A 21,156-nucleotide genomic window follows, 5' to 3' on the forward strand; every position below is an offset into this window, starting at 1 on the left:
CCATATGATCATCTCAATAGATGCAGAGAAAGCTTTCGACAAAATTCAACACCCATTTATGATAAAAACCCTGCAGAAAGTAGGCATAGAGGGAACTTTCCTCAACATAATAAAGGCCATATATGACAAACCCACAGCCAACATTGTCCTCAATGGTGAAAAACTGAAACCATTTCCACTAAGATCAGGAACAAGACAAGGTTGCCCACTCTCACCACTCTTATTCAACCTAGTTTTGGAAGTTTTAGCCACAGCAATCAGAGAAGAAAAGGAAATAAAAGGAATCCAAATCGGAAAAGAAGAAGTAAAGCTGTCATTGTTTGCAGATGACATGATACTATACATAGAGAATCCTAAAGATGCTACCGAAAAACTACTAGAGCTAATCAATGAATTTGGTAAAGTAGCAGGTTACAAAATTAATGTACAGAAATCTCTGGCATTCCTGTACACTAATGATGAAAAATCTGAAAATGAAATCAAGAAAACACTCCCATTTACCATTGCAACAAAAAGAATAAAATATCTAGGAATAAACCTACCTAAGGAGACAAAAGACCTGTATGCAGAAAATTATAAGACACTGATGAAAGAAATTAAAGATGATACAAACAGATGGAGAGAGATACCATGCTCCTGGATTGGAAGAATCAATATTGTGAAAATGACTCTACTACCCAAAGCAATCTACAGATTCAATGCAATCCCTATCAAACTACCACTGGCATTTTTCACAGAACTAGAACAAAAAATTTCAAAATTTGTTTGGAAAAACAAAAGACCCCGAATAGCCAAAGCAATCTTGAGAACGAAAAAAGGAGCTGGAGGAATCAGGCTCCCTGACTTCAGACTATACTACAAAGCTACAGTAATTAAGACAGTGTGGTACTGGCATAAAAACAGAAAGATAGATCAGTGGATCAGGATAGAAAGCCCAGAGATAAACCCACGCACATATGGCCAACTTATCTTTGATAAAGGAGGCAGGACTGTACAGTGGAGAAAGGACAGCCTCTTCAATAAGTGGTGCTGGGAAAACTGGACAGGGACATGTAAAAGTATGAGATTAGATCATTCCCTAACACCATACACAAAAATAAGCTCAAAATGGATTAAAGACTTAAATGTAAGGCCAGAAACTATCAAACTCTTAGAGGAAAACATAGGTAGAACACTCTATGACATAAATCACAGCAAGATCCTTTTGGACCCACCTCCTAGAGAAATGGAAATAAAAACAAAGATAAACACATGGGACCTAATGAAACTTCAAAGCTTTTGCACAGCAAAGGAAACCATAAACAAGACCAAAAGACAACCCTCAGAATGGGAGAAAATATTTGCAAATGAAGCAACTGACAAAGGATTAATCTCCAAAATTTATAAACAGCTCATGCAGCTCAATAACAAAAAAACAAACAACCCAATCCAAAAATGGGCAGAAGACTTAAATAGGCATTTCTCCAAAGAAGATATACAGACTGCCAACAAACACATGAAAGAATGCTCAACATCATTAATCATTAGAGAAATGCAAATCAAAACTACAATGAGATATCATCTCACACCAGTCAGAATGGCCATCATCAAGAAATCTAGAAACAATAAATGCTGGAGAGGGTGTGGAGAAAAGGGAACACTCTTGCACTGCTGGTGGGAATGTGAATTGGTACAGCCACTATGGAGAACAGTATGGAGGTTCCTTAAAAAACTAAAAATAGAACTACCATATGATCCAGCAATCCCACTACTAGGCATATACCCAGAGAAAACCATAATTCAAAAAGAGTCATGTACCAAAATGTTCATTGCAGCTCTATTCACAATAGCCCGGAGCTGGAAACAACCTAAGTGTCCATCATCGGATGAATGGATAAAGAAGATGTGGCACATATATACAATGGAATATTACTCAGCCATAAAAAGAAACGAAACTGAGCTTTTTGTAATGAGGTGGATAGACCTAGAGTCTGTCATACAGAGTGAAGTAAGTCAGAAAGAGAAAGACAAATACCGTATGCTAACACATATATATGGAATATAAGAAAAAAAAATGTCATGAAGAACCTAGGGGTAAAACGGGAATAAAGACACAGACCTACTTGAGAATGGACTTGAGGATATGGGGAGGGGGAAGGGTAAGCTGTGACAAAGCGAAAGAGAGGCATGGACATATATACACTACCAAACGTAGGCTAGATAGATAGTGGGAAGCAGCCGCAGAGCACCGGGAGATCAGCTCGGTGCTTTGTGACTGCCTGGAGGGGAGGGATAGGGAGGGTGGGAGGGAGGGAGATGCATGAGGGAGGGGATGTGGGAACAGATGTATATGTATGACTGATTCACTTTGTTATAAAGCAGAAACTAATAAAAAAAAAATGGAAGAAAAAAAAAAAAAAAAAAAAAAAAAAAAAAAAAAAACCATTGCTGTGACTATCCAGGGATCTTCCTTGTTGCTGTATAAAATTTACCAGGACAGGGCTTCCCTGGTGGCGCAGTGGTTGAGAGTCCGCCTGCCGATGCAGGGGACACGGGTTCGTGCCCCGGTCCGGGAAGATCCCACATGCCGCGGAGCAGCGGGGCCCGTGAGCCATGGCCACTGAGCCTGCGTGTCCGGAGCCTGTGCTCTGCAACGGGAGAGGCCACAGCAGTAAGAGGCCTGCGTGCCGCAGGAAAAAAAAAAAATTTACCAGGACATTTCCAATGTGACACACTGGAACACTGCCAGGCCCAAGTCTTCAGGCTTTGGACAAGGGAGAGGGGAACTCTTCATTCCTGAGCTGGCCTGGAACAGGAGTCCACGGAGGGGCTGGGAGGGGCAAGAGTGATGGTCAGATCAGGTGTGGCCCAGGGGAGCCGAAGAGCATGCTCGTGGGCCCTGAACTGAAAGCTCTCCGCTCTCCAGACAAGAGATGCTGCAAATTGAAATGGCTGAGTTTGAAGTCAGGCTGCTCTGGGGTCCATTTCACTCTCGCTCTAGCACCTGCTTCCTCCCTTCCTCAGGAGGGCACAGTGGGGGCCATGGGGAGGAGGGGAGGGGTGGGCAGGAGAGGAGGAAGTGGAGGTGGGGCAGTAATGGGCATAGGCTGGCAGTTCCATGCGGATAGAGAGGTTAAGAGGCAGGGGATGGGGAGGGAACACACTGGAGTAACAGTGACCATTTATTAAGGTATTTGTTGGAGGAATCAATGCCCAAAGCACTTCCTATGTATTTTCCCACTCTGTCTGGGGCTGGAGCATGGATATCCCCATTACACAGATGAATGAAAAGAGTCTCCCTGAGCTTAAGACTGGAGAGCTAGGATTTAAACAAAGCCAGGCAGTCTACAAAGCCACGATGAGCTCACGCTCACCCACCAGTCCTTCTCCCCTTAACCCCTTCAGAGAAGTGGAAATATGTCCATTCAAAACCAGCAAATAGTGGGTGGGCTAGGCTGGGGAGAGAGGAGCATGTATCTTGCTTGGTAGCAAAAGTTTACTGAGAGGTTGAAGAAAGTTCCAGAGAGTAGATGCAATAGAATATAGCTTATGGATCTCCCTCTGAGAAGTGAGGGGATCTCTCAAACCATTCTAGGGGCTCTTGCTGTGAGAAAAGGAGAAAAGGGAGCAGAGGGTAGCAAATTCCCTGGATTCCTGGGGCCAGACCATGGAGGTAGTGATGGAGTCTACAGTCATGCAGCTGCAACTTATTCCATGCAAAACCCTGTGGTGAGTCCTGTGAGAAACAGAAAGCTGTCACAGCCATATCTCCTTTTCAAGAAAATTATGGTCTCCTGGGGGATGCACATTGACACAAGTCACAAAAGATACTTAGAAAAAGTCAGATCAAGTGTCATTGGCATTAACTGGAGAAAGAAGTTACTTATGATAGGTTTACAAGGAAAAGCTTCGTGGATGAGGTGGCATCTGAAGAATGGGTGGTATCTTTACCCAAGGAATTGGGAGATATTCCAGGCAGAGATAAAGGCTGGAATCTGGAAAGTGTGGAGGGTGTGTGAAGAGAACTGTAAGCAATTTGGTTTGGCTTGACCATCAGTGAGGGGAGAAAAGTGGGAAACAACGGCAGGAAGACAGGTTAGGTTGAAACTGGAGGACCTTGTGAGTCACTTTATTTTGAGGCAGTGGAGACTCATTGAAAACATTTCAGTAAGGGATGGCATGAAAAGTCCTTTGCAGAGGAGGAGTACTCCTACCCTTCCTAATCTTTTGCAGTACTGGACAGACAGAGGGAGAAGGCAGGACCATAGAGGAGGCTTCTGCAGCAGTTCTGGGAAAGAGGCAATGAGGTTCTACACTGGAGTTCCTTTGCCTGGAACATGTTCCCCACCCTCCTTTCTTCTCCATTATAGCCTGTATTACAACCATAACTAGATGATTTCTTGTATAGTCAAGTTGTCACCATTCCAACTGTAAGTTCCATGAGGCCAGTGCTGGGACTCTGTCATACTGCTGTATCTCCAGAGTCCAGTTTAGTTCCTGGCACACGGTGGGTATTTATACCTGTTTGTGGGACGAATGAATAGGAGTGGGTAACTTAGGGCAGGGTATAAGATAGGATTCAAGCACTGAGGTATAAGAGGCATATAACTGGCTGGATGTGGCAATTGATTAGCTGTGCAAGGGCAAGGAGACGGCAGAGACAAGGCCAAGTTTAGAACCCATAGGTTTTTCCTGGGACAAAACGCAGTAGTACAGACAAAGGAAGAAAAGGGAGCTTGATGGGGGCATATTCAGGTTTAAAAACAACATCTAGAGGATCTTCCAGGTATAAATGTCTAGTAGGCATTTGGAAATACAAGTCTGGATACCAGGGTAGCAATCAGGGCTGCAGGTAGAGGTGGGAGGCACGGGGCTGCTCTCTTGAAGTCTCGTTCTCCTTCCCTGCTTGCAGTGGTAGTGCTGGGTGTGTAGGAAGGGAGCACTTCCTACCCCTCTGAAGTCAGACACGGCAATGTGACTGGATTGGCCAGTGAAATCCGAGCCAGATATGTGCATTACTGCTGGGTGGAATCACGTAAGAGCTGGTGTGAGCTTCTCCACGTGCCCTTAGTCCTGCCGTCTCACCAGTAGCATTCCACATGGTACAGGTGTCTCAGACCGGGTCCTGAAGTGAGCGCAAGGACAGCACCCTGCCAGCCTGCAATGGACACGCAGTGCAAATGAAGTAAACCTTTGACGTCTGAGCCACTGAGACTCGGAAGCTATTTGTTACAGCCGCATAACCTGGTCTGTCCTGACTGATACGAGAACCACGTGTGCAAGGAGGTCATCTGGTTGGTTCAGCACTTATTTATGGGTCCTTGTTCTGCAGGCACTGCATTAGGTGCTAGGGTCACCGTGGTGAGCAAGACAGACATGGTTCCCAGGGAGAGAGAAAGAGAAGAGGAAAGAGAACAGGAGTGGGGTGAGAGGAGTTTCTGTCAGGGAACCGGAAGAGGACACAGATGGTACGAGGCTCCAGGAAGCCCCTAGGAGCAGGAGAACACAGCAGAAGCCACGGGAGAGCAGCCTGGGCCCTGCCTCAGACCCTCAGGAGAGGGGAAAGGGCAGGAGGAAGTGGCTGCAGGGTAAGCCCTCCCGGGCTTGCTTCCCCAGTGCAGATGTTCTGAGCTGTGGTCCTGGACCAGCAGCACCAGCAGCACCTGGGAAATGCAGACCTTCTGAATCAGGGTTGGGCCCAGCAATCTGTGGTTTAACCAGCCCTCCAGGTGATTCTGATGCTCACTTAGGTTTGAGAACCACACTCTGATGTAGCTCTCCTGAGAGCACCTGATGAAGTCCCCTAAAAGAGCAGTGACGTGCCCCCGAGGCCACCAGAAAGCCTAGCTGTGCTCCCTTCTAGTGGCTGTGGTGAGAATTACTGTGAGTAATGAACCCCTGTGGTCATCTGAGAGGACAAGACCCCAGTGGGGTCACAAGGGAGGGTAAGGATACTCTGCTGTGGTGACAAAGGGCAACACTTCAAGTGAGGAGCAGCTGCAGAGCTGTCGGGAAATGGGCTTCTCTTGGGAGCACAGACCATGCATCAGGCTGGGAGCCCTGACTGCTTGGAGGTTTCTGCCTCTGTCCCCCACCATGAGTCCACTCAGGACGGAGAGGGTCAGCTCCATGGGAGAATGGGGAGGGCACAGAACTACGGTGTGACAGGCACTGCCGGGCTTGCTCCTCTCAGGATCTCATTTCATCTTCATAATTGCTCAAGGAAGGTAGATGCATTGTTTTCGCACCTTGTAGATGAGGAAATGAGGCTTAGTGAGGGTAAGGAACTGGCCCCACTGGGGTCACCAGGCTCTGTGATTGACCGTCATCATTTGTCCAGTTCCACTCATCTCTGGATCTGTCAGCCTCTGGGTACCCACATACCCTGGGTAGGAGCTAAGCTGCATTCTGGAGGATGTGTAGTTGTTAGCAAAGGGCGGGGAATGTGGAAGAACATTCTAGACACAGAGTAGAGGCCTGGAAGGAGCAAGTCTTGCTTGAAGCCTGTCAGTGTTAAACACACCAGTGTGCACTGAGCACAGCTCATGAGTAGCTGTGTGTAAGGTAAGGCGGTAGCAGATAGGAAGGTGCTAGATTGTGCAGGCCCACATAGGACATAACAGTGTTCAGAGGGTACACTTGGGGAAAGTGGGGTAACTGGATGACAAGCAATACTTCTAACTTAGTGTAGAGGGTCTGTTACATTCAGGACATGAGTTCCTTCTTTCTCTCCAAACCTCACTTTGTGGCTCCTATACCAATTTAAAAATGGACCTAATACCGCAATTAGTTAATTCCCTAGGAATAAAAGTCTATCATCATCATAATAATATCATGATAAAATCAACAGCAACAACAAGGAAATGTTATATCCTACAGCAAAGACAAAATCACACCTGAATCACATAAAAAGTAATTCTTCAAAGAGGTAATTGCTATCATTTATTGAAAGCTTACTACAAGGTAAGCAGCACTTACTAACTGTAGGCAATTTACATGCAGGATTTCATTCATTCTTTATAACAACCCTATGAGGTAAACAGTAGTTTCCATATTTTAAAGATAGGAAAGTGAACCTCAGAGAGGTTAAGTCACTGGTTTAACCATCCAGCTAAATGATGGCAAGGAGTCAAAACCAGCCTTCTGATCCCAGCATCCAGGCTTTGAACCCCTGGGCTTTTTGTCTCTGGTGATCCGTGGAAGACACAGCCTGCGGGTCTGGAGTTGGCAGGGGCACGAAGGGACGAAGTTCCCTGGTGTGGAACAGGGCTGGGGACCCCTTCTACTTCATTTTACAGCAAACTTAGATCTGATCAACCTGTGAGAAGTTACGCCAGGGTCACCTATCATGGCTTTTTAATTATGTAACTGTGGCATCTTTACAAAAATGAAAGGCCTCATACATACCAAAGGATTATTTTCATCAATGGGGCTAAATATCAGAATGGAATATTTTACAAATCTGAAAGGCTCTTCAGTGCCTTGGCTTTTCCTGCGTAATATTGTTAGGGAAACGTTGACCAAAACTGCCCACCTTAGCCAGACACAAGGATAACCGCTTGCCTGAGTTGCCTCACAGCGGGAGGTCCCGATAAGGAACATCGGGCTGCCACTGAAAACTAACCGGGAGAATTTGGGAGGGGCCAAAAGCAGGAGGGAGGAGACGATATGTCCTACCAACCTCCCAGAATCCTTCATGCTGGAATCCATCTTGGCTGATAGGTGCGTGAGCCACCAGGAAGGACCTTGAGTCAGACCAAATATGGCCCAAGCAAGATGATTGGGAACTAACCAACCCATTTGGGAACTAACCCCATTACCGTAAATCCTGAGGCTGTGAGCCACGTGGCAGAGCCGTTCTCCTGGGTTCCCTTACCCTCCTGCTGTCTGCCCTGGTGCCCCCTCCCAATATAGTCTTTTGCTTTGTCAGTGTCTCCTTGGACAGCCCATTTCTGAGTGTTAGACAAGATCCCACTCTCAGGCTCTGGAATGGGTCCCCCTTCCTGCAACAATATCATTCTCTCAGTTGAATCTGGTGTTGCCCAAGAAAAACAGAACAACGTGCTGTGAGGGACAAGCTGAAGTCTTATTTCAGTGGAGACTGTTGCAAAAATAGAAAGCATACGCCAATGCCCTTAGATCACATAGCCTTTCCCCATTTGCTGACTCCACCTCTGTATTCCTGCTCTTCCTCTATCAACGGGGCAAAACATTCTTTCCTCTGGTCCCATGCAAAGCCATCACATCTACACCCAATCCCTGGGGTCTCCTCTGACACCTTAAGGTATGATGTAGTTAGGATGGGCTAAGTTATGCTGTGGTAAAAAACAACCCCAAAGAGTAGTGCTTTAAAACAACAAAGGTTATTTCTTGCTCATGATATAGTTCATTATAGGTCAGCTGGGGGCTTTGTTCTACATCATCTTCCCTCAAAGGCCATGAGCTGATGGACACTCCACTGTTGAAAATGTTACTGTCAACATGGTGGGGGAAAGAGAATGTAACTAAATTGTTTCCTGGTTCATAAGGTTCTCCATGGGTCACTTCCACTCACATGTCCACACCTGACTTCAAGAGGGGGGCGGCATATCCTGCCATCTGCCAGAAGGAGGAGAACCAGGAACATCAGTGAACAGCACACACCCCAAGAACTAATCAAACTATTTTCTCAAACAAAAAGATAAAATTATTTTTCTAAGATGAATTCTAGTTACCAGTGGCTGAGAGAATGCAATTTTCTCATCTGTCTACATATATATTATAAAATACTCAAGATGGACTCTGCTTTTCTTTCTTTCAGAAGTGCCCTGGGCACGCAGGGGAATGGAAGAAGGAAAAAATGGGAGCCAGAGACTGTGCCAGGAATGTCCCCTAATCCTGACAACAAGGCAGCAAGGTCAGTATTTTACGTTCCACTTCCTGATGAGGAAACTGAGGTGCGGATAGGGAAGCATGTAGTGAAGACTTGGCCTTACCCAAAGAGCGGTCTGGCTTTGTCTTAGCTCCTGGCAAGATGGCAAGTGTATATGGTTTGTATACACTGTATGCCCGGATTGCTTCAGACCTTTGTTTTTGACACTCCAACATTTTGTAACTCAGAACTACTTTCTCTCTCAAAAAGCACAGCTTTTGTAAATGAGAACCTCTGTTTTTCTGTCATGGATTTGAAAGACCTGCTTAGCAACTCAAAAAGCCCAAAACTGGATTGGAAATACTCTGTGGTCTGCCTTCTCAGGCGGAAACCCACAGGCCTCTCAGCCTGCCCTCACCAGGCAGTGATGATGGGGGAAATTGTAGAGTAAGAAAAAGAAGTGTCAACTGAAGAAAATTACACAACCTAAAAGTTGAGAATTATGTTTTATTTTGTGGACAAAACTGAGGACTTAAGCCCAGGACACAGCCTCTCAGATCACTCTGAGGGACTGCTCAGAAGAGGCAGGTGGGGAGCCAGCATACACAGGAGTTTTTGCCACAAAGACCAGGTAGTCGGAACATCAGAAGATTGCTGTTAATTAAACAAAACCAGACATGGCAAGTTAATGAATTTAGCGCTTTTCTACATATGAGAAGATGCGAGTCTGGGCTCACTGAAATCATTCCTTTGATATGCACCTCAGCTCTCTGGGGCCAGTATCCTGTGCTTTTTCATCCTGAGTCTCCTCAGGGTGCACTGTCGGGGTGGCTGCAGCAGTTGACTGCTAAATGGCGGGCATCCTGTTTCCATCCTGAGTTCCATCAGGACTCACCATCGGGGCAGCTGTAATGTGATGGCTTGATGGCTGCAACATCATTTGTTTACTGATATGGCAGGCAACATTTTTTCACTGACAGAAGTCATTACTGGGTATGGGAGACAGCAGTTAATATATGAAAATATGACCATGCTGACCCTTACCCCCACTCCTGTATCAGAAAATATTCCAAAGAAGACATTTCTCCTCACATCCTCCATGCTATGGCTTCTGTAGCTATTGAGATACACGAAAGAGCAGACTTCTAATTCAAGAAGTCACATTCACAGATTTTCTGATCTCACTCCCTAATGGACCAAAAGGCCCACAGGCACTGCTTGTTTCCTTAATTGCCCAATGGTATTCCCTATGAAAATAAGAATTTTCTCATAAAGGTGGGAGTGGGATATCGTTCTTCTCAAAAGTAACATCAATTTTTTTCCCCTGGCTTTTTTCCGTTGAAGTCAGGATAGTTATCAGTTTTCAGAGTATATCTTGTAGTTCAGGTTTGAGAAATTACAAGCTGGTTCATTTGCAAACCCGCATGTTAGCATTCCATGGGGTTACGTACCTTTTTCCTCAGGCTAGTTAACCCAGTTGATTACTGCTTGTTGCTGTTGATGTCAAGGTTAGATCTTCAGCCTCCACAGGGTCTGATTACCTCTGCTGTGTTGAGGCCCTTTCTAAAATATGAGCATCAGGGGGACCAGGCAGTGTAAATAGGTAGAAACATAACTTCCAGAGAAATTCAAGGCCTTTGTGAGAGAAGAGGCAAGGAGAAGACAACATGTTTTTCCTTTCTGAAAGCAAAATAACAGAAATTTTGGAAAAATCATAATATCTACCTAATTTTATTTTTTTGCTTTTCCCCAACATCTTATTTTTTTTAATTTGAAACACAGAGAAAAAGTTGAAAGAACTTTAAGTTAGTACCCACATAACCACCACCTAGATTCTACCACTAACATTTTTCTCTTTGCTTCATCACACATCTAAGTATCTATCCATCCCTCTGTCTGTCCAGTAAAGCTGTCTTTCATTTTTGATGCATCTCCATCTTCAAAGCCAGCACTACAGCATCTTCAGACCTCTCTCTGATCTCTGTTTCTAACCTCACATCTCCTCTAACTCCAACCCCCCTGCTTCTCTCTTATGAGGTCCCTTGTGATTACATTGGGCCCATTTGAATATTCCAGGACAATCTGTGATGTCTAGATCCTTAGCTTAATCGCAGCTGCAAAGTCCCTTTTGCCCTGTAAGGTGACTATCCATCTGCTTGGGCCACTATAACAAAATACCATAGATTGGATGGCTTAAACAACAGGAATTAATTTTTTCACAGTTCAGAGACTGGGAAGGCCAAGAGCAAGGTGGTGGTGGATTTGGCTCCTGGTAAGAGTTCTCTCTGACTTGCGGCCTTCTCGCGGTGTCCTCACATGGCTGAGGAAGCAAGCTCTCTCTTCTTAAAAAGATACTAATCCTGTTGGATCAAGGCTCTACCTCATTTACCTTAATTACCTCCTAATAGGCTTTATCTCCAGATACAGTCACACTGAGGGGTTAGGGCTTCAACATATAAATTTTGTGGAGGGGATACAATTCAGTCCATAGCAATAACATACTTATAGGTCCTGAAGATTATGACAATGAGGGGGGAGCATTATTCTATCTACCACAGTATACATAACTTTTTCATTTTTAGCATTCTCTAAAGACTTACAGTCAGGTGAAAAGTAGGGAGTCAACATATAGATGGCAACAAATGTTGATACAAAAAGAAAAGTCTAAGAGACTTCCGTAGTGGTCCAGTGGTTAAGACTCTGAGCTCCCAATGCAGGGGGCCCAGGTTCGACCCCTGGTCAGGGAGCTAGATCCCGCATGCCGCAACTAAAGATCCCACATGCCTCAACTAAAGATCCCACATGCTGTAATGAAGATCCCTCATGCCTCAACTAAGACCCGGCTCAGCCAAGTAAATAAATATAATATATATATATATATATATATATATTTTAAAAGAAAAGTCTAAGGACTGAGCCCTGGGGCACAGCTGGAGATCAGGGAGATGAGGAGGAACCAGCAAAAGAGCCCCAGGAGGAGCAGCCAGCAAGGCAGGAGAGGGGGAAAGGCAGCAAGTGTGGAATTCCAGATGGTCAGCTGGATGTCACTGCTGCCAACGGGTCAAAGAGATGAGGGTTGAGAGTTGGCCACGGGTTGGGTTTAGCAAAATGGAGATCACTGGGTATACTGTCTGGTGGCGTAGTAGTGGGGAGTGCCTGGCCGGAGTGGCTTCAGGAGGGAAGGAGAGGACCAAAAGAAGGTTAAAGTAAGAGGCTGCAAGTGCTTGTTGGAAACTCCTCCTAACCACGACGATTCAACAGGGCCACTCCTGAAGGCATCTTCATGGCACTGATGTCCGGAATCCCGATAGTACTACCTGCACACTTCCCTTCTTCCTTCCTTCTTTCCTCCTGCTCTTTCTTTCTTTCTTCATCTTTTTTTTCACTTATTTACTTGTTCTTTCCCCTTTCATTCCACAAACACATATAAGCCCCCATACATTTGAAACGAGGATCCAAAAAATGGTAGTGTGAATTAGCCAACAGGAAAATTCTTTCCCTTTCTTAATAAAATTTTTCATTTTATCTTCTCCTATACTTGAAAATGGAAATATTCTTAAATTTCAAAACAAGTTGGTTTTATCTGCCAAAAGCACAGTTAGTTGCAGACATTACTGTAAATAGTTTTACATGGAAATATCCTTGTTATACAGCTTTTTTTTTTTACATCTTTATTGGAGTATAATTGCTTTACAATGGTGTGTTAGTTTCTGCTTTATAACAAAGTAAATCAGTTATACATATACATATGTTCCCATATCTCTTCCTTCTTGTATCTCCCTCCCTCCCACCCTCCCTATCACACCCCTCTAGGTGGTCACAAAGCACTGAGCTGATCTCCCTGTGCTATGCGGCTGCTTCCCACTAGCTATCTACCTTACGTTTGGTAGTGAATATATGTCCATGCCACTCTCTCACTCTGTCACAGCTTACACTTCCCCCTCCCCATATCCTCAAGTCCATTGTCTAGTAGGTCTGTGTCTTTATTCCCGTCTTACCCCTAGGTTCTTCATGACATTTTCTTTTTCTTAGATTCCATATATATGTGTTAGCATATGGTATTTGTCTTCTTCTTTCTGACTTACTTCACATTGTATGACAGACTCTAGGTTCATCCACATCACTACAAATAACGCAATTTCATTTCTTTTTATGGCTGAGTAATATTCCATTGTATATATGTGCCACATCTTCTTTATCCATTCATCCGATGATGGACAGTTAGGTTGCTTCCATCTCCTGGCTATTGTAAATAGAGCTGAAATAAACATTTTGATACATGATTCTTTTTGAATTATGGTTTTCTCAGGGTATATGCCAAGGAGTGGGATTGCTGGGTCATATGGTACTTCTATTTGTAGGTTTTTAAGGAACCTCCATATTGTTCTCTGTAGTGGCTGTACCAATTCACATTCCCACCAGCAGTGCAAGAGTGTTCGCTTTTCTCCACACCCTCTCCAGCATTTATTGTTTCTAGATTTTCTGATGATGGCCATTCTGACCGGTGTGAGGTGATATCTCATTGTAGTTTTGATTTGCATTTCTCTAATGATTAATGATGTTGAGCATTCTTTCATGTGTTTGTTGGCTATCTGTATATCTTCTTTGGAGAAATGTCTATTTAGGTCTTCTGCCCGTTTTTGGATTGGGTTCTTTGTTTTTTTGTTATTGAGCTGCATGAGCTGCTTGTAAATTTTGGAGATTAATCCTTTGTCAGTTGCTTCATTTGCAAATATTTTCTCCCATTCTGAGGGTTGTCTTTTGGTCTTGTTTATGGTTTCCTTTGCTGTGCAAAAGCTTTGAAGTTTCATTAGGTCCCATTTGTTTATTTTTCTTTTCATTTCCATTTCCCTAGGAGGTGGGTCAAAAAGGATCTTGCTGTGATGTATGTCATAGAGTGTTCTGCCTATGTTTTCCTCTAAGAGTTTGATAGTTTCTCGCCTTACATTTAGGTCTTTAATCCATTTTGAGCTTATTTTTGTGTATGGTGTTAGGGAGTGTTCTAATCTCATATTTTTACACGTACCTGTCCAGTTTTCCCAGCACCACTTATTGAAGAGGCTGTCCTTTCTCCACTGTACATTCCTGCCTCCTTTATCAAAAATAAGGTGACCATATGTGCGTGGGTTTATCTCTGGGCTTTCTATCCTGTTCCATTGATCTATATTTCTGTTTTTGTGTCAGTACCATAATGTCTTGATTACTGTAGCTTTGTAGTATAGTCTGAAGTCAGGGAGCCTGATTCCTCCAGCTCCGCTTTTCGTTCTCAAGATTGCTTTGGCTATTCAGGGTCTTTTGTGTTTCCAAACAAATTGTGAAATTTTTGTTCTAGTTCTGTGAAAAATGCCAGTTTGATAGGGAATGCATTGAATCTGTAGATTGCTTTGGGTAGTAGAGTTATTTTCACAATGTTGATTCTTCCAATCCAAGAACATGGTATATCTCTCCATCTGTTTGTATCATGTTTAATTTCTTTCATCAGTGTCTTATAATTTTCTGCATACAGGTCTTTTGTCTCCTTAGGTAGGTTTATTCCTAGGTATTTTATTCTTTTTGTTGCAATGGTAAATGGGAGTGTTTTCTTAATTTCACTTTCAGATTTTCTATCATTAGTGTGTAGGAATGCAAGAGATTTCTGTGCATTAATTTTGTATCCTGCTACTTTACCAAATTCATTGATTAGCTCTAGTAGTTTTCTGGTAGCATCTTTAGGATTCTCTATGTATAGTATCATGTCATCTGTAAACAGTGACAGCTTTACTTCTTCTTTTCCGATTTGGATTCCTTTTATTTCCTTTTCTTCTCTGATTGCTGTGGCTAAAACTTCCAAAACTATGTTGAATAATAGTGGTGAGAGTGGGCAACCTTGTCTTGTTCCTGATCTTAGTGGGAATGGTTTCAGTTTTTCACCATTGAGGACAATGTTGGCTGTGGGTTTGTCATATATGGCCTTTATTATGTTGAGGAAAGTTCCCTCTATGCCTACTTTCTGCAGGGTTTTTTATCATAAATGGGTGTTGAGTTTTGTGGAAAGCTTTCTCTGCATCTATTGAGATGATCATATGGTTTTTCTCCTTCAACTTGTTAATATGGTGTATCACATCGATTGATTTGCATATATTGAAGAATCCTTGCATTCCTGGAATAAACCTCACTTGATCATGGTGTATGATCCTTTTAATGTGCTGTTGGATTCTGTTTGCTCGTATTTTGTTGAGGATTTTTGCATCTATGTTCATCAGTGATATTGGCCTGTAGTTTTCTTTGTTTGTGACATCCTTGCCTGGTTTTGGTATCAAGGTGATGGTGGCCTCGTAGAATGAGTTTGGGAGTGTTCCTTCCTCTGATATTGTTTGGAAGAGTTTGAGTAGGATGGGTGTTAGCTCTTCTCTAAATGTTTGATAGAATTCGCCTGTGAAGCCATCTGGTCCTGGGCTTTTGTTTGATGGAAGATTTTTAATCACAGTTTCAATTTCAGTGCTTGTGATTGGTCTATTCATATTTTCTATTTCTTCCTGAGTCAGTCTTGGCAGGTTGTGCATTTCTAAGAATTTGTCCATTTCTTCCAGGTTGTCCATTTTATTGGCATAGAGTTGCTTGTAGTAATCTCTCATGATCTTTTGTATTTCTGCAGTGTCAGTTGTTACTTCTTTTTCATTTCTAATTCTATTGATTTGAGTCTTCTCCCTTCTTTTCTTGATGAGTCTGGCTAATGGTTTGTCAATTTTGTTTATCTTCTCAAAGAACCAGCTTTTAGTTTGGTTGATCTTTGCTATCATTTCCTTCATTTCTTTTTCATTTATTTCTGATCTGATCTTTATGATTTCTTTCCTTCTGCTAATTTTGGGGGGTTTTTGTTCTTCTTTCTCTAATTGCTTTAGGTGCAGGGTCAGGTTGTTTACTCGAGATGTTTCCTGTTTCTTAAGGTGAGATTGTATTGCTATAAACTTCCCCCTTAGAACTGCTTTTGCTGCGTCCCATAGGTTTTGGGTCGTCGTGTCTCCATTGTCATTTGTTTCTAGGTATTTTTAAATTTCCTCTCTGATTTCTTCAGTGATCACTTCGTTATTGAGTAGTGTATTGTTTAGCCTCCATGTGTTTGTATTTTTTACAGATCTTTTCCTGTAATTGATGTCTAGTCTCATAGCATTGTGGTCGGAAAAGATACTTGATACAATTTCAATTTTCTTAAATTTACCAAGGCTTGATTTGTGACCCAAGATATGATCTATCCTGGAGAATGTTCCATGAGCACTTGAGAAAAATGTGTATTCTGTTGTTTTTGGATGGAATGTCCTATAAGTATCAACTAAGTCCATCTTGTTTAATGTATCATTTAAAGCTTGTGTTTCCTTATTTATTTTCATTTTGGATGATCTGTGCATTGGTGAAAGTGGGGTGTTAAAGTCCCCTACTATGATTGTGTTACTGTCGATTTCCCCTTTTATGGCTGTTAGTATTTGCCTTATGTATTGAGGTGCTCCTATGTTGGGTGCATAAATATTTACAATTGTTATATCTTCTTCTTGGATCGATCCCTTTATCGTTATGTAGTGTCCTTCTTTGTCTCTTCTAATAGTCTTTATTTTAAAGTCTATTTTGTCTGATATAAGAATTGCTACTCCAGCTTTCTTTTGATTTCCATTTGCATGGAATATCTTTTTCCATCCCCTTACTTTCAATCTGTATGTGTCTCTAGGTCTGAAGTGGGTCTCTTGTAGACAGCATATATATGGGTCTTGTTTTTGTATCCATTCAGCCACTCTGTGTCTTTTGGTGGGAGCATTTAGTCCATTTACATTTAAGGTAATTATTGATATGTATGTTCCTATTCCCATTTCCTTAATTGCTTTGGGTTTGTTATTGTAGGTCTTTTCCTTCGTTGTGTTTCTTGCCTAGAGAAGTTCCTTTAGCATTTGTTGTAAAGCTGGTTTGGTGGTGCTGAACTCTCTCAGCTTTTGCTTGTCTGTAAACGTTTTAATTTCTCCATCAAATCTGAATGAGATCCTTGCTGGGTAGAGTAATCTTGGTTGCAGGTTTTTCTCCTTCATCACTTTAATTATGTCCTGCCACTCCCTTCTGGCTTGTAGAGTTTCTGCTGAGAGATCAGCTGTTAACCTTATGGGGATTCCCTTGTGTGTTATTTGTTGTTTTTCCCTTGCTGCTTTTAATATGATTTCTTTGTGTTTAATTTTTGACAGTTTGATTAATATGTGTCTTAGCGTATTTCTCCTTGGATTTATTCTGTATGGGACTCTCTGTGCCTCCTGGACTTGATTAACTATTTCCTTCCCCATATTAGGGAAGTTTTCAACTATAATCTCTTCAAATATTTTCTCAGTCCCTTTCTTTTTCTCTTCTTCTTCTGGAACCCCTATAATTCGAATGTTGGTGCGTTTAATGTTGTCCCAGAGGTCTCTGAGACTGTCCTCTGTTCTTTTTATTCTTTTTTCTTTATTTTTCTCTGCATCAGTTATTTCCACTATTTTATCTTCCACCTCACTTATCCGTTCTTCTGCCTCAGTTATTCTGCTATTGATCCCATCTAGAGTATTTTTCATCTTATTTATTGTGTTTTTAATCGATGCTTGATTCATCTTTAGTTCTTCTAGGTCCTTGTTAACTGTTTCTTGCATTTTGTCTACTCTATTTCCAAGATTTTGGATCTTGGAAATAGAATCTTGGATTAGCTTTACTATCATTATTCTGAATTCTTTTTCAGGTAGACTGCCTATTACCTCTTCATTTGTTAGGTCTGGAAGGTTTTTATCTTGCTCCTTCACCTGCTGTGTGTTCTTCTGTCTTCTCATTTTGCTTATGTTACTGTGTTTGGGGTCTCCTTTTTGCAGGCTGCAGATTCGTAGTTCCCGTTGTTTTTGGTGTCTGTCCCCAGTGGCTAAGGTTGTTTCAGTAGGTTGTGTAGGCTTCCTGGTGGGGGGGACTAATGCTTGTGTTCTGGTGGTTGAGGCTCGATCTTGTCTTTCTGGTGGACAGGTCCACGTCTGGTGGTGTGTTTTGTGGTGCCTGTGGCCTTATTATGTTTTTAGGCAGCCTCTCTGCTAATGGGTGGGGTTGTGTTCCTGCCTTGCTAGTTGCTTGGCATAGGGTGACCAGCACTGTAGCTTGCTGGTCGTTGAGTGAAGCTGGGTGCTGGTGTTGAGATGGAGATCTCTGGGAGATTTTCGCTGCTTGATATTATGTGGAGCTGGGAGGTCTCTTGTGGACCTGTGTCCTGAAGTTGGCTCTCCCACTTCAGAGGCACAGCACTGACTCCTGGCTGTAGCACCAAGAGCCTTTCATCCACCCGGCTCAGAATATCAGGGAGAAAAAGTAGAAAGAAAGAATTAGTAGAAGAAAGAAAGAGAGAGGGAAAGAAAGGAAGAAGGGAAGAAAGGAAGGAAGGAAGGAAGAAAGAAAGGAGGGAGGGAGGGAGGAAGGATGGAAAGAAAGAAAGGAGGGAGGGAGGGAGGAATGAAAGCAAAAGGAAGAGTGAATGGAAGAAGGGAGGGAGGGAGGGAGGAAGGAAAGAAAGACAGGAGGGAGGGAGGGAGGAAGGAAAGAAAAATAAAGTGGAAAGAAGAAGGGTGGGAGGGAGGGAGGGAGGAAAGAAAAAGAAGGAAAGGAGGAGCGGAGGGAGGGAGGGAGGAAGGGAAGGTAGGAAAAAAAGAAAGAGCAGGTAAAGTAAAATAGAATAAAGTATGAAATATAGTAGCGTTATTAAAATTAAAAAGTAATTATTGAAAAAAAATGGACCGATAGAACCCTGGGACATATGGTGGAAGCAAAGCTATACAGAGAGAATCTTACACAGAAGATTACACATACACATTCACAAAAAGAGAGCAGGGGGGAAAATCAAAAATCTTGCTCTCCAAGTCTACCTCCTCAATTTGGGATAATTCGTTGTAAAAAGAGGAAAAGGGGGGAAAGTCTGAAATCTTGTCCTCAAAGTCCACTTCCTCAATTTGGTATGATTCGCTGTCCATTTATGCACTCCACAGACGCAGGGCACATCAAATGGACCGTGGAGCTTTAATCCGCTGCCTCCGAGGCTGCACAGAGAGATTTCCCTGTCTCTGCTCTCACAGCTCCCGGGTCTCAGCCTTGGTCCTGGCCCCGCCTCTGCGCGTAGGTCGCCGGAGGGCATCCGTTCTTCGCTCAGACAGGACGGGTTTAAAGGAGCCGCTGATTCGGGGGCTCTGGCTCACTCAGGCAGAGGGGAGGGAGGGGCGCGCAGTGTGGGGCGGGCCTGCGGCGGCAGAGGCCGGCGTGACGTTGCAGCAGCCCGAGGCGCTCCGTGCGCTTTCCCGGAAAAGCCGTCCCCGGGTCCCGGGACCCCGGCAGTGGCGGGGTGCACAGGCCCCCCGGAAGGCGGGGCGGACAGTGACCCGAGCTCGCACACAGGCCCCGCGGCGGCGGCGGCGGCGGCGGCGGCGGCAGCAGCAGCAGCCCCAGCGTCCCACGCCCGTCTCCGAGGTCCGCGCCTTTAGCCGCGGCTCGCGCCTGTCTCCGGCACTTCCCCAAGCAGCCCTCTTAATGCCCTCTCCTCGCGCACCAGGAAACAAAAGGGAAAAAAGTCTCTTGCCTCTTCGGCAGCTCCAGACCCTTTCCCTGGACTCCCTCTGGGCTAGCTGTGGTGCACTAACCCCTTCAGGCTCTCTTCCTGCCGCCAGCCCCAGTCCTCTCCCTGCGCTCCGACTGAAAGCCGATACCCGAGCCTCAGCTCCCAGCCCCACCTGCCCCGGCGGCCAAGCAGACAAGCCTCTCGGGCTGGTGTGTGCCTGAGGGCATCGATCCTCTGTGCCGGAATCTCTCCGCTTTGCCCTCCACACCCCTGTTGCTGTGCTCTCCTCCGCTACTCCGAAGCTTTCCCCCTCCGCCACCTGCAGTCTCCGCCCGCGAGGGCTTGTAGTGTGTGGAGACCTTTCCTCCTTCACGGCTCCCTCCCACTGGTGCAGGTCCCATCCCTATCCTATTGTTTCTGTTTATTCTTTTTTCTTTTGTCCTACCCAGGTATGTGGGGAGTTTCTTGCCTTTTGGGGGGTCTGAGGTCTTCTGTCAGCGTTCAGTAGGTGTTCTGTAGGAGTTGTTCCACGTGTAGATGAGTTTCTGATGTATCTGTGGGGAGGAAGGTGATCTCCGCGTCTTACTCTTCCGCCATCTTCCTCCGGGGCGCATAATCAATTTTTTAAAAAGCTTTTTTTGTCCTTTGTGCTTAGTTTCACTCGCTCGTATGCGGAGGTACTGCACCGGGCACTTCAGACGAGAGTTCCTAGTGCGAAACGACTGCGCCAGCACCTCAGCTTAAACGCTGCAGACGACTCTGTAAATCAAAATCTATCTATTTTAAATGTAGTGTGTACATGTCAATCACAAACTCCATCTTTAAGAAATGAGTTCTACATCAATTAAGAATAGGCTCAGCAGAGACTGGCAGAAAGTCTAAATCAGAGCAGCTTGGATAGGTGTGTTATTCAGGGTACTTTTGTCTGACATAGTAGAAGCCCAGAGGTATCCATCCATGGCTAGTGTGACCCCTCAGGTGGCAGGCGTCTGGGCTTTTTCACCTTGCAGCATTGCTATCCTCAGTGTGTGGCTTCCGCCTTCATGGTCCCAGATGGCTATTCAAACTTTTGCCATCACATCAGCATTCCCACCTGAGAGAAAAGGGAAGACTACACCGTCTTCTTTTTTTTTTTTGCGGTATGCGGGCCTCTCACTGTTGTGGCCTCTCCCATTGCGGAGCACAGGCTCCGGACGCGCAGGCTCAGCGGCCATGGCTCATGGGCCCAGCCGCTCCGCGGCATGTGGGATCTTCCCGGACCGGGGCACGAACCCGTGTCCTCTGCATCGGCAGGCGGACTCTCAACCACTGCACCACCAGGGAAACCCCACCCTCTTCTTTAAAGACACTTACTTCCCAGAACTTGCTTCTACCACTTCCGCTTACACCTCATTGGCCAGAATTCAGTCACATGGGAGCCTAGGAAATGTAGTCTTTATTTTGGGCAGCTGTGCGTCTGGCTAGATTCTGGGGCTCTGTTGCTGAAATAAGAAGGCTTGAACAGATATTGTGGGGCAAATAGGTTTCTTAGCCACAATTTCCCATTGCTATTTGGATAAAGTATAAACTCATCGTTCTGACATTTCTGATCATCACTGCCTGGTCTCTGGCCTCATCCCTGGTTACTTATTTATACTCTTTTAGCTCTGTTTTCCTACTTTCATTTTCTGTGAAGGACTGGGCTCCACTCCACCTCAGCACCTTTGCACATGCTCTCATCACTGGGATTTAGGAATCCTAGATTGGGTTTCTCTGTCCCCAT

The sequence above is a fragment of the Mesoplodon densirostris genome, chromosome 5 (assembly GCF_025265405.1).
Source record: "Mesoplodon densirostris isolate mMesDen1 chromosome 5, mMesDen1 primary haplotype, whole genome shotgun sequence".
NCBI lineage: Eukaryota > Metazoa > Chordata > Mammalia > Artiodactyla > Ziphiidae > Mesoplodon > Mesoplodon densirostris.